Raw genomic sequence first — 17,577 nt, forward strand, 5'->3', positions numbered from 1 at the left:
AGGGCTCTCACAGGGTGGTCGCAAGAGTGCTCGGGGAGGTGTTTAGAGGTTTCCGTTGGTGCTACTATGGTGGAAAGTCCAGACCAGGTCTCCACCATGCGCATTCCCCCTGAATATGCCGATTTGGCTCTCGCCTTCTCCAAAAAGAAGGCGACTCAACTACCACCCCATCGACGGGGCGATTGTGCAATACATTTCCTGGAAGACGCTGCACTTCCCAGGAGTCCCGTGTACCCCCTCTCACAGGCGGAGACGGAGGCTATGGAAACATGTTTCCAAATCCCTGCATCAGAGGTACATTCGGTATCCCACTTCACCCGCCTCCTCGAGTTTCTTTTTTGTGAAGAAGAAGGAGGGAGTTCTGAGCCCATGTATTGACTATCGGGGTCTGAATCAGATCACGGTGAGGTATAGTTACCCGCTACCGCTCATAGCCACAGCGATTGAGTCAATGCACGGGGCGCGCTTCTTTACCAAACTAGATCTCAGGAGCGCTTACAACCTGGTGCGTATCCGGGAGGGAGAAGAGTGGAAGACGGCTTTCAGTTCCACCTCAGGGCACTATAAGTACCTCGTCATGCCGTACGGGTTGATGAATGCGCCATCAGTCTTCCAAGCCTTTGTAGAGGAGATTTTCAGGGACCTGCACAGGCAGGGTGTAGTGGTGTATGTGTCCCTGGTGCGCAGGGTGCTTAGTCGCCTGTTGGAGCATGACATGTACGTCAAGGCTGAGAAATGCCTGTTCTTCCAGCAGTCCGTCTCCTTCCTAGGGTATCGCATTTCCACCTCGGGTGGAGATGGAGAGTGACCGCATTTCAGCCGTGCGTAATTAGCCGACTCCCACCATGGTAAAGAAGGTGCAGCGGTTCTTAGCGTTTGCCAACTACTACCGGAGGTTTATCCAGTGTTTTGGTCAGGTAGCGGCTCCCATTACCTCACTGCTGAAGGGGGGCCCGGTACGTTTGCAGTGGTCAGCTGAGGCGGACAGGGCTTTTAGTCACCTGAGGGCTCTGTTTACGTCGGCTCCCGTGCTGGCCCATCCGGATCCCTCTTTGGCGTTCATAGTGGAGGTGGACGCGTCCGAGGCTGGGATAGGAGCTGTGCTCTCTCAGCGCTCGGGTACGCCACCGAAGCTCCGCCCCTGTGCCTTCTTCTCGAAGAAGCTCAGCCTGGCGGAGCGAAACTATGACGTGGGTGACGTGGGTGAAGCTGTTGGCTGTTGTCAAGGCCTTGAAGGCATGGAGACATTGGCTTGAGGGGGCTGGACACCCTTTTCTCATCTGGACTGACCACCGCAATCTGGAGTACATTCGGGCAGCGAGGAGACTGAACCCTCGTCAGGCAAGGTGGGCCATGGTTTTTACCCGTTTTGTGTTCACACTTTCCTATAGACCAGGCTCCCAGAACGTGAAGGCAGACGCATTGTCCCGGCTGTATGACACAGAGGAGCGGCCCATGGAGCCCACTCCCAGCTGGACGCGGACACTGAGCAGGCGGTACGTGCAGAGCCCGCTCCCGTCCAGTGTCCTGCTGGGCGTCTGTACGTCCCGTCTGCTGTTCGTGACCGGTTGATCTATAGGGCCCACACGTCATCCTCCTCTGGTCATCCTGGGATCGGTCGGACAGTGTGCTGCTTGAGTGGGAGGTACTGGTGGCCTACCTTGGCTAAGGACGTGAGGGTTTATGTTTCCTCCTGCTCGGTGTGTGCTCAGTATAAGGCTCCTCGGCAACTGCCCAGAGGGAAGCAACACCCCTTACCCGTTCCACAATGGCCTTGGTCGCACCTGTCGGTGGATTTTCTTATCGATCTTCCCCCCTCACAGGGTAACACCGCGATCCTGGTCGTTGTGGATCGGTTCTCTAAGTCCTGTCGTCTCCTCCCTCTGCCCAGTCTCCCTACGGCCCTACAGACTGCGGAGGCCTTGTTTACGCACGTCTTCCGGCACTACGGGGAGCCTGAGGATATAGTGTCTAATCGAGGTCCCCAGTTCACGTCTAGGGTCTGGAAAGCGTTCATGGAACGTCTGGGGGTCTCGATCAGCCTTACTTCAGGGTTTCACCCTGAGAGTAACGGGCAGGTGGAGAGAGTAAACCAGGATGTGGGCAGGTTTCTGCGGTCCTATTGCCAGGACCGGCCGGGGGAGTGGGCGGCGTTCGTGCCCTGGGCCGAGATGTCACAGAACTCGCTTCGCCACTCCTCCACTAACCTCTCTCCCTTCCAGTGCGTACTGGGGTACCAGCCGGTTTTGGCGCCTTGGCATCAGAGTCAGACCGAGGCTCCTGCGGTGGACGACTGGTTCAGGCGCGCGGAGGAGACATAGGAAGCTGCCCATGTTCACCTTCAGCGGACCGTGTTGCGCAAAAAAACGAACGCAGACCGTCACCGCAGTGAGGCCTCGGCGTTCGCACCGGGGGACCGGGTCTGGCTCTCGACCCGAAACCTGCCCCTCCGCTTGCCCTGCCGGAAGCTGGGTCCGCGGTTTGTGGGGCCATTTAAAGTCCTGCGGAGAGTGAATGAGGTTTGTTATAGGTTACAGCTTCCCCCCGATTACCGTATCTCCTCAGGCCGGTGGTGGCTGGCCCGCTCCAGGAGTCTGAGGTGCGGGAGGTTCCTCCGCCCCCTCTGGACATCGAGGGGGCCCCGGCGTACTCCGTTCGCTCCATACTGGATTCGAGGCGTCGGGCGAGAGGCCTTCAGTATCTCGTGGAGTGGGAGGGGTACTGCCCGGAGGAAAGGTGCTGGGTTCCGGTCGAGGACGTGTTGGACCCTTCAATGCTGCAGGAGTTCCACCGTCTTCGTCCAGATCGCCCTGCGCCTCGCCCACCGGGTCGTCCCCGAGGCTGGTGCTGCGCGTAATGGGGGGGTACTGTCACGACTTCCGCCGAAGTCGGTCCCTCTCCTTGTTTGGGTCCCTCCCATAAACCCTGCGCCTGACTTCTCTGCCGCCAGTACGCACGCCCTAACAGGGTCAAAGGTTTCAGGTAGCCTTCCACAAGCGTCCCACAATAAGTTGGGTGGATTTTGGCCCATTCCTCCTGACAGAGCTGGTGTAACTGAGTCAGGTTTGTAGGCCATTTTTCCACAACTTTGGAAGTATGCTTGGGGTCATTGTCAATTTGGAAGACCCATTTGCGACCAAGCTTTAACTTCCTGACTTATGTCTTGAGATGTTGCTTCAATATATCCACATAATTGTCCTACCTCATGATGCCATCTATTTTTTGACGTGCACCAGTCCCTCCTGCAGAAAAGCACCCCCATAACATGATGCTGCCACCCCGTCCTTCACTGTTGGGATGGTGTTCTTCGGCTTGCAAGCCTCTCCCTTTTTCCTCCAAACATAACATAAAGGAAACCTGGAAAAACAAAATGGAGAAAACTGAATTTTGTTCTTTATACCTTCGTAAAACTACTTATATCGCAAATATGTCTTTCATACATGTCTCTCCCATCCTAAGGGTTAATTACTATTACATATATAATATAGGGCCAAAATATGAAAACTGGCAGGTAATCTCTCTCTCTCTCTCTCTCTCTCTCTCTCTCTCTCTCTCTCTCTCTCTCTCTCTCTCTCTCTCTCTCTCTCTCTCTCTCTCTCTCTCTCTCTCTCTCTCTCTCTCTCTCTCTCTCTCTCTCTCTCTCTCTCTCTCTCTCCTCCCACATTTGTAAATGTTAATAAGCTAGTTATTCACACATGTATATATATTTCCTTAAAGATCCTGTGCTGTGTGCTTATTTTTTCACCAGGTTACACTGGTCACTCAAAAAATTTACAAAGTGTTTATAAAGTATAAATAGCGCTCACTTTAGATTAGGGACTGCAAAAATGCTTTACTAATGATTAGTACATGATTTATTAATGTGGAGGTAATGATTAATGAATGGGATCATTAATTTCTGAATGCCTTATAAATAGTTTATTACAGACCTTTGAAATATAGTGTTTCTGTCATAATGTATTACAATGAAACACTGAATTAATGCATAATAATTGCTAAATAATCCTCTGTTAAAGGTCAGTTCAGGGACTCTGTGATTTTTAATAGTTTTATCCATGTTTATTTGCTTCTGAATCTCAGTCTCGTCAGCCAGCAAGTGGGTCTTAGTTTATGACCTGTCGTAACGAGTGACTCTGGTGTCGGTTTATATTAATGGGTACCCATTATGAATTGTATTTTATAACTAGCAATAGCACTGTATTTAATGTCTTAATGTATTATTGGCTTATGTGTTATAAAAGCCAATCGAATTACTTTTTAGGCTTATTGCAAGTTAGTTCCCCTGAATCCCCAATTCCCTAACTAGACCTAAGTGTTAATTAGCCTACTATTTCATACGATATACAGCCAAAATATGAACTGGCAGCTGTAGGCTAAATCTGTGTCGGTGTGTGTGTCTTTTTCTGTTTTCTCCCTACCTCGACTGCACAGTCTTCTGCAGCAGCAGCTGATCTGTCGGTGGAAAGCCAAGCATCATTTCTCAGCACAGACACAGTCACAGCACTTGGTCAGAGCAGGTCTCTTTGCTGATGCACAGTTGACTTTGAATGTGAATCTTTGCGTGACCTCAGCTCAGGCAATCCGAAAACTGGGCCGGCTCATCTTGGTAGGGGGGGGGGGCGGCCCTTGCCCACCGATCAGGCAAATGCTCAAATATATTATTATGACAACAGAGAGAAGGTGCAAAAATCTATTTTTTTTAAATGTACAGTGCCAATGGTGTCCTTTTTAAAAAACAAAATTATTTTAATTTGCCAGAATTGCCTGATGGCCAATCCACCCATGGCCAACACTTTGGAAAAAGATCCAACACCTTGAATCACTTGCCAAAGTAATGCTAACTGTGCACTTCTCCCAAAGTGCCTCGATTCAAGAAAGTGAGGAAGTGGAGAGATGAAAACAAGTCAACCTCATCTCCTTTGAGCTTTTTCCATAGGACATAGCTGAGGGTTGAATGAGGTAACTACCTGTTTTCACAAGTCAAGGGAACAGTTCTTGAAACTAGTCCAATATGGTCCCTAAGCTCGAACACTGAACTAATTTATACAGAGGAACTCATAGTCTGCATCCCAAATGGCACCCCATTCCCTATATAGTGCACTACTTTTTACCAGAGACCAAAGTAATGCACTACTGTGTAAAGGGAATAGGGTACCATTTGGGACGCAGCCTATGAGTTCCTCTGTATATATTAGTGTGTATATATATATATATATACTGTATATACCCTACCTGTCGTCATCTTGTTTGGAGAGGGGCATATTTCCTCCAGCTCCTCCTGCGTGTGTGCTTCTGGAGGGGCACATGGCAAACACGTTACAGGCCAAAGTGCCAGCAGATGTCCATTAAAAGAACAGCATGCTGAGAAGAGGAGAGAGAAACCAGCAGCTCATGTCTGGGAGTCTGAGAAGAGACAGCATTATTTTAGCCCTGTTACAGAATACCTTCGAGGACACTGAACCCAATGAGAATTCTCATTTGTCCCAAACTCAGTGAGAAATCAGGGCACGCTGTGAAATGCAGTTTGACTATTACCTTGACAGAGCTATGGATGCAAGGACTGACCATCCATGATACCAAATTAAAGTTTTAATCATGTTTTGAGACTATACTGTGTTTGTTTAAATTTGCATTGTTTACAAATATTGGGGTAAAAAAAGCTTATATTTGGGGTTCTGATGGGGTATGACAGTTGAACTTAGCTCATGAGGCATTTATAAATTATATTCTTCAATAATCAATGGGTATACACATACAAACGACAGCATACAGACAACTAAGGATTCTAGTTTTAAGGAATCTCCTAAGACACTGGACAGATGAACTCTGCCTAGAAGGCCAGCATCCCGGAGTCACCTCTTCACTGTTGACGCTGAGACTGGTGTTTTACGGGTACTATTTAATGAAGCTGCCAGTTGAGGACTTGTGAGGCATCTGTTTCTTAAACTAGACACTCTAATGTACTTTTTTTTCTAATGTCCTCTTGCTCAGTTGTGCACCGGGACCTCCGACTCCTCTTTCTATTCTGGTTAGAGCCAGTTTGCACTGTTCTGTGAAGGGAGTAGTACACAGCGTTGTACGAGATCTTCAGTTTCTTGTCAATTTCTCGCATGGAATAGCCTCCATGTTTCAGAACAAGAATAGACTGACAAGTTTCAGAAGAAACTTCTTTGTTTCTGGCAAATTTGAGTCTGTAATCGAACCCACAAATGCTGATGCTCCAGATACTCAACTAGTCTAAAGAAGGCCAGTTTTATTGCTTCTTTAATTAGCACAACGGTTTTCAGCTGTGCTAACATAATTGCAAAAGGGTTTTCTAACGATCAATTAGCCTTTTAAAATGATAAACTTTGATTAGCTAACACTCCGTGCCATTGGAACACATGAGTAATGGTTGCTGATAATGGGCCTCTGTACGCCTATGTAGATATTCCATAAACAATCAGCCATTTCCAGCTACAATAGTAATTCACAACATTAACAATGTCTTCAGTGTATTTCTGATCAATTTGATGTTATTTTAATGGACAAAAAACGTGCTTTTCTTTCAAAAACAAGGACATTTCTATGTGACCCCAAACTTTTGAACGGTAGTGTATCAGGAACTCGAGTCTGATGCTAGCATGTTTTGGACCAATAAATGCACAATTATTTATGTTTCCAGGAAATAGTTACTGACTGGGAATCTGGGATGCACATTTATTTTCTGCATTTCCCAAAGCACTTCATTTTGTGCTCCTCCCTTGGATATGATTCCCTGAAGAAACATTTTATATTAGCTTATTAAGTTACTTTTAAGTCATTTGTACTGTATGTCTTCGAAACATAGCTGGAATGCAAGTTCATCCTATTACGTGGGTATGGAAGAAGTGTGTGTGGGATTTGTTTTGCTACTGAGTGTATCTGCATGGATAGACATACCCAAATAGAGCAACTTCAGGGAAAAATGGAATGGAGGCATAAAGAATCTCAAGCACTTGTTCTTAAAAAAACTGATTTGTTTATCACCGCTTTTGCAAAACACAAGGCCATGGCCAATTTGTAGAATAAATAAACTGAAGTAAAAACAAATATTTTTCAACTGTATAAACTATTTGGTAATACTTTATATGAACCACCTGCCACCTATCACCCTCTAATACATTCAAAGCTTTTCTATAGGCTCTGGAGAATTTCCATGACCCGAACTAAGCATTCATAATGGCCAATCCTAAATCAAACCCTATGGAATTTTTACCATATTGCTTACATTTATCAAAGCCTCAGATTTCCACAAGTACATAGGGTGTAGGGATTAGGGGTTGGTTTGGGATTGGGCAAATATCTAATCTTGGCTCCTCATAACAACCATTTGCAACACATTACACACAGGTGGTTCACAGAGTGTTACCAATTATTTTGCATCTCAAACTGGACATTGGAAAGAACACATAGGCGGTACCACGTACACTTTTTACTGTCAATGTTTTCATAACAGATAAAACACAATGTTGTCCTTGCCCTTTAAACTCCATGATGTTTTTGTTTTTCTATAATAATCATTGCCCAAGGCTTCTACTTCTACTGTGATGCTCTGCTGTATCCTTTTCTCTGCATGGGGACAGCAATGTGTTAAAGTGATGCATGCCTCCTCAGCATTGCTGTGGTTAGCAGCTTTTTAGAGCTGTGGAAATAGCTCTAGTCCCCCAGCAGCCACTCAGTCCCTCTCTATAGTACAGAAAGGCTAGAACTGACCCATGTCTTGCATTTTGGGGGGGAGGGGCGGCTGCTACTCCAGATGCATCCAGGCCTTCCAGGGGAACACATTGACGTGCTGGGGGTGGTTGTGAGGGGCTTTTGCCCAGTTAGGTGTGGCACTTCTCTGCCCATCATAAGCAGGCGTCGAGGCCAATCGCTCAATCCCAGCCCAACGCCAAGCTCCTTTCCTCTGCCTGGATACAACGGAGTGAAATTCCAGTGGGTTTGACTCTTGGAGCTTCGACATTCTTATGGAAAGTCCCAGTTATAGGCTACGTCTGCTTCGTATGGTGTTTCTCAAGACGAAATCCTGACAAGTTAATCATCTCCCGAGGGCCTCGTCCTCATCCCTCGCTGATGTCATCACTGGTGTCCGGTAAGGACAGGACAATACATTAATCAAATGTTGTTGTTTAAAGAAAATGCAGAGACCCTCTGCTGTCCTGTTGCAGATAAACACACATACTTACACACAGATCCATACTGACACAGTTGTTGTTCTTGGTTGTTTCAAGAGAAAGGCTGTTTCCCAATGTGTCTTTCTGTCCATCCTCTTTCCTTCAAGGTCAAGGGGGAGGGACCCTGTATCTTCTCCAGCGTATTTTGAGAAGCAGGTAAGCAGGAAGGGAGAGATGATGTGGGGAAACAAGGAAAGACAAGAAAGAACCAAAGATGGAATAGGAAAGTTAGCACCTCCCTTTCCATTAGAAAACCATAGGCAGCCAACTTTTCTCTGCTTTTACAAGAATATCCTCAACTGTACATTTCAATGCTATCTTGCCACTGCAGACTTGCAGTGATTCATATCACAAGGAAAAAGTGAAATAGTGCAGTATTTTGTCGAGACAAGCTTGGGGATTCTTTAAAAGAAAAATCAGCTGAAACAATTATTAGTGTAGCGACCCGCACAGACAGCGGTGTGTTATGTCGTAGGCTATTAGTGGGTTGTGTTGTACTTACCAGTGTTCACGGGGTCCGACATGCCAATCAACCTGCTATCTGCCAATCACGGGGATGCCAGGAATGTTCTGATGCCGGGCATCCTGGTGGTTGGCGGAGTGGCGTGGAGGGGGGTTGGGCAGGGGGATGGAGCATTGGAAGTTAAGACCAGGTTTTAGCCATTGTTCTCTGTCTTACGTCTGGGCTTCACAAGAGAAGGTCATGGTTGGCTTGTGGGGTATCTTTTGTTTATTTGGCGTGGGCTACGGCCAAACAGTAGCCTGTGTAAAGTTGGGTTAATAAACCGTCAATTCGTAAACTCAACCCTCTGTCTGGACAATTGTTCCTTTATGATCTAGTCAGGTCATTACATTGGTGTCAGAAGTAAAAACATTGATAAAAGTTAGCCAGCTAGCTAGCTGACTTCTGTGGCTAGCTACCGTAGGTGAGAACAGGGGTTGAAAATGCTTAGAGGAAATCCGAAAGTGAAGGTGGAGGTAGGGGACAATTATGGCCAAGGAGGTGCGTGTGCATGGATGTCGGAGGATCTGGCTGAGGAGATTGCCAGGGCGTCGGAGCCCAGAGGCCGCTTGAGGGAGGACGTTAGAGTGATGGCGCCTGAAGCGGGCATGAGTCCTTCGTCGACTGTGCTTCGCGCGGATTCTGGTGGTCGGAACGAAGGGGTGACGTCGACGCGGCGGGACGAGGAATCTGGGGCTCAGGATGTAAACAAACATGGCGGGGCCCAGTTCCCGGCTGCGTCCGTATCTGTTAAGACCCAGAAGTATTCCCCTAAGGCGGATTGGGAAGCTTTTCATGCTCAGTTTGAACTGGTAGCTCATTTTAGGGGATGGTCGAATGAAGATAGGGCACTGCAGTTGGCTTTATGCCTCACGGATGAAGCTCTGGCCTGTTTGATATTGATTAGCCCCGAGGACAGACGTGATTATGGTGCTTTAGTGGGAGCACTGAGGAGGCGCTATGGACAGTGTGTACAGCCCGGGCTACTGTGCTCCGAACTGAGTAATAGACGCAGGCAGCCTGGAGAGCCTCTACGGGTGCTAGCTAATGACATTGAGAGCCTCTCTCGGCGGGCATATGCTCACATGCTCCCCTCCGTGCAGAGTGAGCTAGCACGGGACCAGTTCATACAAGCACTCTATCCTACGGAGCTGCGCATACAGACCCAGCTGGCTCATCCTGAGTCATTGCAGATAGCCTTGGAGATGGCTTTGGAGAGGGAGCTGGTGTGGGCTGGGGCTTCAGCTGGGGCTTTGGTGGGGGTACAGGGAGACAGACCCTCTGTGCGAGGTGGGGTGCAGAGCAGCCCGGAGCCGGAAAAGCCTGCATGTGTGGCTGAAATGACAGAACTCATTCGTGCTGTGTCGCTACAGGCGGCACGGAACACACGCCCTGGTCCCAGGGTCTGCTGGGGTTGTGGCCAGCCAGGCCATCTGCGGCGAGTATCCCCCATGAAAATCTGAGTTTACATTGGCGTGTTACGTTCACTAGTTCCAAAAACATCCAGTGATTTTGCATAGCCACATCGATTCAACAGAAATACTCATCATAAATGTAGATGATAATACAAGTTATACACATGGAATTATAGATATACCTCTCCTTAATGCAACCGCTGTGTCAGATTTCAAAAAAACTTTACGGAAAAAGCAAATCATGCAATAATCTGAGACGGCGCTCAGAACAATAGTCAAATTAGCCGCCATGTTGGAGTCAACAGAAACAAGAAATGACATGATAAATATTCCCTTACCTTTGATGATCTTCATCAGAATGCACTCCCAGGAATCCCAGGTCCACAATAAATGCTTGATTTGTTCGATAATGTCCGTTATTTATGTCCAATTAGCTACTTTTGTTAGCGCGTTTGGTAAACAATTCCAAAGTCACGAAGCGCGTTCCCTAAAAGCTGACGAAATGTCCAAAAGTTCAGTAACAGTCAGTAGAAACATGTCAAACGATGTATTGAATCAATCTTTAGAATGTTGTTAACATAAATCTTGATTAACGTTCCAACAGGAGAATTACATTGACTTCAGATGAGCAACGGAACAGAGATCCCTCTCATGTGAACACGCATGGTCAAAGAATGGTCGGGTCATGGCAGACCTGACTAATTCCCCTCTCATTCGGCAACCCTTCACAGTAGAGGCATCAGACAATGTTCTACAGACTGTTGACATCTAGTGGAAGCCGTAGGAAGTGCAAACTCATTCATATCTCGCTGTGATTTCAATGGGATCTTGGTTGAAAATCGACCAGCCTCAGAATTTCCACTTCCTGTTTGGATTTCTTCTCAGGTTTTTGCCTGCCATATGAGTTCTGTTATACTCACAGACATAATTCATAATTCATAAAACAGTTTTAGAAACGTCAGAGTGTTTTCTATCCAATACTAATAATAATATGCATATATTAGCAACTATGACTGAGGAGCAGGCCGTTTACTCTGGGCACCTCTGTGCACCTTTCATCCAAGCTACTCAATCCTGCACTGCAGCCACAAGAAGTTACTAACCACGCAAGATATGGGTCCTCATTCACGACTCTTCGCTACGGGATTCAAGTCCGTCCCGCTCACACTTATCCGTGGGTCAGGAGCCAGGCAAGAGTTCCTTCTTGAAACAACAGCCATTTCCTCAGAACACTGAGTCCGCATTCCTGGGATGCTGCCTGACCCCTGTAAACAACATTCCAGCTTTGGGAAAAGCCACAGTGCAGCAATGGCCACAGAAACCCATTATCTCACTGTCATTACTCAAGTCTCCCTCCCTCTCTTTCATCACATCCTCAGTCTCTCAGAGTCAATGTACTGTAAGTTCTCCATAAACTAACATGGTAAGGGCTGCCATCATTTTTACAGTTTTACATCATACATACTGGAGAAGAACATCCATCTGTGAGTGAGAGCTACTGTATTGTGATTGTTAGACGTTAGAAAATTACAGATACACGGACATGTATGCACGCAAGTACACACACACACACACACACACACACACACACACACACACACACACACACACACACACACACACACACACACACACACACACACACACACACACACACACACACACACACACACACACACACACACACACACACACCGAACTTGCTAACTGCATGGTACTCAGCACTCCCATCAGCTTTCTATAGGCTAGGCCTACTATATTTATTTCTAAACTCTCCTAATATTAAGCACATTGCTTCTCTTTACAACAGGAGTATAGGCTACCTGGTTGGCATGAAAATGAACCACTGGAAAAGCGTCCTCCATTCACTATTTCAGTGCATAGATGACATGTATTTTTTCACCCGCCCCTGTTTTGAGACAGGTGCATGATAATGGACCATTCTAAAATCAAAACAAATTTTACACATATTATTTAGTATATGTAAAGAAAATGAAATCAAGAAAAGTCTGATGGGTGAAAATATTAGCCATGTGAATTATATATTATAGCTTGTGAATGATGCCCAGCATAAGGCAAGAAAGGCCTTACGGGATGCTGCCTAGAAGGCCAGCATCCCAGAATCGCCTCTTCACGGTTGACGTTGAGACTGGTGTTTTGCGGGTACTATTTAATGAAGCTGCCAGTTCAGGACTTGTGAGGCGTCTGTTTCTTAAACTAGACACTCTAATGTACTTGTCGTCTTGCTCAGTTGTGCACCGGGGCCTCCCACTCCTCTTTCTATTCTGGTTAGTGGTACACAGCGTTGTATGAGACCTTCAGTTTCTTGTCAATTTCTCGCATGGAATAGCCTTCATTTCTCAGAACAAGAATAGACTGACGAGTTTCAAAAGAAAGTTCTTTGTTTCTGGCCATTTTGAGTCTGTAATCGAACCCACAAATGCTGATGCTCCAGATACTCAACTAGTCTACAGAAGGCCATTTATATTGCTTCTTTAATCAGGACAACAGTTTTCAGCTGTGCTAATATAATTGCAAAAGGGTTTTCTAATGATCAATAACCTTTTAAAATGATAAACTTGGATTAGCTAATACAACGTGCCATTGGAACACAAGAGGGATGGTTTCTGATAATGGGCCTCTGTACGCCTATGTAGATATTCCATTAAAAAATCTGCCGTTTCCAGCTACAATAGTTATTTACAACATTAACAATGTCGTCACTGTATTTCTGATCAATTTGATGTTATTTTATTTCCAAATGTTTGAACGGTAGTGTATGTACATACATAAACAATGTACAATGTCAACATAAAAAAAAGGATATCCAGCACACCAAAAATGGTTCTGTGAAGGTTCCCAGAACATTCGTTAGGTCGCGGAAAATGTACTCACAACACAAAAACTGTCTAGTCGTAGTGATGATTGTAGAATGTTTGTATAAAACATCCGCCTGATGTTGTGGGTAGAGTCTGATGAGAACAATGTGGGGACATCACAAAAATAATTTCCCCAAAACACAAAAAAACTTTTATTTTAACGAGCAAAAAAAATATAGTTCCCAGAAATCTTTTTTTCTCAGTTCTTTAAAGGTTCTCACAATGTTTAATTAGGTTGTGGGAACAGTCTGGTGGGAACATTGTGTCGACATGACACATTTTTGTGTTCCAAAAACACTGAAACTGTCCAATTGTGCTGACATTCAGGTAAGGTTTGCATCAGGATGCACAAAGCATTCCTTTGATGTCTCAAGAATGCTGGCAGAAAAGTCTTTCTAAATTCTTTAAACATTCCCAGAACATTTAATTAGGTTGTGGGAACAGTATGGGTTCATTACAAGAGATAGGTTCCCAAAACACAAAATATGCTCAGTTGTGATGAAATTCATACAATGTTTATGTCAGGATGTACAGGACTTTCCCTTAATGTTGTAAGAATTAAATAAGTCTGTTTATATGACGTTAACACAATATACATTTGACCTTGTCTTTGAGGCTCTCAGAACATTTCAAGAATGTTTAGGACATCTTTTACCTAATATTACCACAACATTTTCAGCACTCAATTTGGAATACATCTCCATTATGTTTTCTCTGTAGATTTATTGGCATTTGAGGGCTCTATTATAGATGATATTGAGACAGAAGCCATTTTAACATCATCTGCACATTTATAAATTCACAGAACCTTTGAAGAGCATTTTTTTATTGAAACATATATTTTATTTTTTCACATATGTTCACAACTGGTACATGTGGGGGTTTGAACCTGTATTGTTTAGCTCCAGAGGTAGATCATTATCCCTCTGCTCCACCAGGTGATAGCTGCACACCTGGGATTTTAGTTTTTTTGTTGTTCAGTCAAATATGGTCAATCACGACACAAAACAGAACCGTTATTAAAATGTTTCCATTCTCTTCATATGCTGTGTACTTGTAACACTGTATTTTATTATACTTTTTCTTCATCAGGTGTTGAAGTGATTTTGAAATTGAAAAGGTTCTGAGTCTGTATTTAAGAAGCATATGAAAACACACAAATACAGGTTATTTAAAGGAAGCTCTATCCAACAAAAATCACATTTAATAAGACTTTCAACACATGTGATGAAGATGTTTGATATGGCCCCTCCCCCCCTGGCTTATTTTCATGATCAGAAAAGCAGAAGTGATCCTAGATCAGCACTCAGAGTCTTGGATACCTTGTAAATATGGGCCCAGAAGCACGCAGCATAAAAAGATGATTGGTGAAGTGATGGGGAATAACCCAGTTATCAGTTGTTCCCTGGTTTAGTTATATCAAAGAAAGCATGTAATTCCTGATTGACCATATTGCCATGGCTATATACTATAAAAAGACCCCTCAAGAGTGTTTCCCTGGTGGCGCAGAGGATAAAAGTTCCAGCTTGCGAACCAAAAATTGCAGGTTCAAACCCCAGACAGTCAACATATAAATTGACACATGATGCTTGACATGCATTTCTAATAAAGCATGGTTGTATGTGAAAGCTTTCAGTAGGCCAATGGCTCAGTTGAAATGTACACTACATGACCAAAAGTAAATGGACACCTGCTTTTCCTCCCTTTGCTGCTATAACAACCTCTACTCTTCTGGAAAGGCTTTCGACTAGATGTTGGAACATTGATGCGGGGACTTGCTTCCATTCAGTCACAAGAGCATTATTGACGTTGGGCACTGATGTTGGGCGATTAGGCCTGGCTCGCAAGTCGGAGTTCCAATTCATCCTTAAGGTGTTGGATGGGGTTGAGGTCAGGGCTCTGTGCAGTTCTTCCACACCGATCTCAATCAACCATTTCTGTATGGACCTCGCTTTGTGCACAGAGGCATTGTCTCCTGAAACAGGAAAGGGCCTTCCACACTGTTGTTACCACAAAGTAGAATGTCATTGAAGGCTGTAGCGTTAAGATTTCCCTTCACTGCAACTAAGGGGCCTAGCCTGAACCATGAAAAACAGCCCCAGACCATTATTCCTTTTCCACCAGACTTTACAGTTGTCACTATGCATTGGGGCAGGTAGCGTTCTCCTTGTATCCGCCAAACCAAGATTCATGAACTGCCAGATGGTGAAGTAAGATTCATCACTCCAGAAAACGCGTTTCCACGGCTAGAGTCCATTGGCGGCAAGCTTTACACCACTCCAGCCGACGCTTGACATTGCGCATCGTGATCTTAGGCTGCTAAATGACTAAAACTCATGTCATTTTTGGTTCTTTAATTAAGATGGTTGGGTTTTATGATAACATACTGTTCAAATGTATAATGAATGAAATAATGTGCAGATTGTCAACATGTGAAGTGTCAAAAATGTGGTTGTGCATGTACGATTAAATGCTGTTAAAATGTCCTATGAATTAAATTAAAACACCACGTGTTTCTATATCACCTACAATACAGTCCTCAAATGCGAATTGCCATTACATCTAAAGAGTAAACATAATGGGGATGTATTCCAATCTGCTTTAATTTGCATGCTGACAATGTTGTGGTAATATTAGGTAAAACTTAATGTTCTGAGGACCTCCAAGACAAGGTCAAATGTGTATTGTGTGAACATCAATGGAATATTATGTTATCATAAAAACTGACTTACATCATTCTTACAACATTACGGGAATGTCCTGTGCAACCTGACTGAAACATTGTATGAATGTCATCACAAGTGAGCATATTTAGTTTTTTGGGAACCTACAGTATTTCTTGAAATGTACCTACACTGTTCCCACAACCTAATTACATGTTCTGGGAACAATTAAAGAACTCAGAAAGGCTGTTTTGCCAACATTTTTGCAACATCAAAGGAATGTTTTGTGCACCGTGATACAAACATTATCTGAATGTCAGCACAACTGGACAGTTTTGGTGTTTTGGGAACGCATCTCTTGTCATGTCCCCACAATGTTTTCAGAACCTAATGAAACATTCTGGGAACAATTAAAGAACATACAAAATGTGTTCTGGGAATGTTCTTGTAACATAAGATGAATGTTTTTTGCATCCTAAAATAAACATTGTAGAATCATCCGCACAACTGGAAAGTTTTGGTGTTTGGGAACATATCTTTTGTGATGTCCCCACAATGTTCCCACCAGACTGTTCCCAAACCTGATGAAACATTCTGGGAACATTTAAGGAACAGACAAAATGTGTTCTGGGAATGTTCTTGCAACATCAGGTGAATTTTATATAAACATACAAACTTTTGGGGAATGTTCTGTCGTGGTTGTCAGAGCTGTTGCTCACAACATTTTAGTGTTATTATCCTAATTAGAGATAAAATCCTAACTACAACTTAATGGGGATCTTAGCTAATGTTCTGGGAACGTTCCCAGTTTGCTGGGTAGTCACTTATGGCAGAACATTAATATCTAAAATACCAGTAATGTAATGGCAGTCTAGCTCTTCCTCCTCCTCAGACGAGGAGAGGCGAGAAGGATCGGAGGACCAATGTGCAGCGTGGTAAGTTGCCATAATTTAATGACATGAAAACTAGACAAGAATACAAAACAACAAACGTACTAACCGTCACAGTCCCGTGTGGCACAAACACTGACACAGGAGACAACCACCCACCAATCCCCAACACAAAACAAGCCACCTATATATGATTCTCAATCAGGGACAACGATTGACAGCTGCCTCTGATTGAGAACCATATTAGGCTGAACACAGAAACAGACAAACTAGACACACAACATAGAATGCCCACCCAGCTCACGTCCTGACCAACACTAAAACAAGCAAAACACATAAGCACTATGGTCAGGACGTGACAAGTAATAGAGAGTGATATTTTTCTTTTTTACACCATGTGTCCAAATCTCTCTCACCCACCCACCCTCCCTCAAAATGACACAATACATTATTTACCATTCATTTCTATTTGGCAGAAAATAATGTGAAAGACATCCAAAACAAACAGCAAATGCATCCAACTAAAATGGGGGGACTACAGTATGTACAAAAAGTGCTGTAATTTCAACAACCAAGAAATCTAAATACACTCAAATTAAAGCTGACAGTATGTACTTTAACATCATAGTTATTGTATAATTTACACTTTTGGAGTTTACTGTATATACAGTCGTGGCCAAACGTTTTGAGAATGACACAAATATAAATGTTCACAAAGTCTGCTGCTTCAGTGTCTTTAGATATTTTTTGTCAGATGTTACTATGGAATATTGAAGTATAATTACAAGCATTTCATAAGTGTCAAAGGCTTTTATTGACAATTGCATGTCAATATTTGAAGTGTTGACCTTTCTTTTTCAAGACCTCTGCAATCCGCCCTGGCATGCTGTCAATTAACTTCTGGGCCACATCCTGACTGTTGGCAGCTCATTCTTGCAAAATCAATGCTTGGAGTTTGTCAGAATTTATGGGTTTTTGTTTGTCCACCCGCCTCTTGAGGATGGACCACAAGTTCTCAATGGGATTAAGGTCT

Source organism: Salvelinus alpinus, chromosome 9, assembly GCF_045679555.1.
Source record: "Salvelinus alpinus chromosome 9, SLU_Salpinus.1, whole genome shotgun sequence".
NCBI lineage: Eukaryota > Metazoa > Chordata > Actinopteri > Salmoniformes > Salmonidae > Salvelinus > Salvelinus alpinus.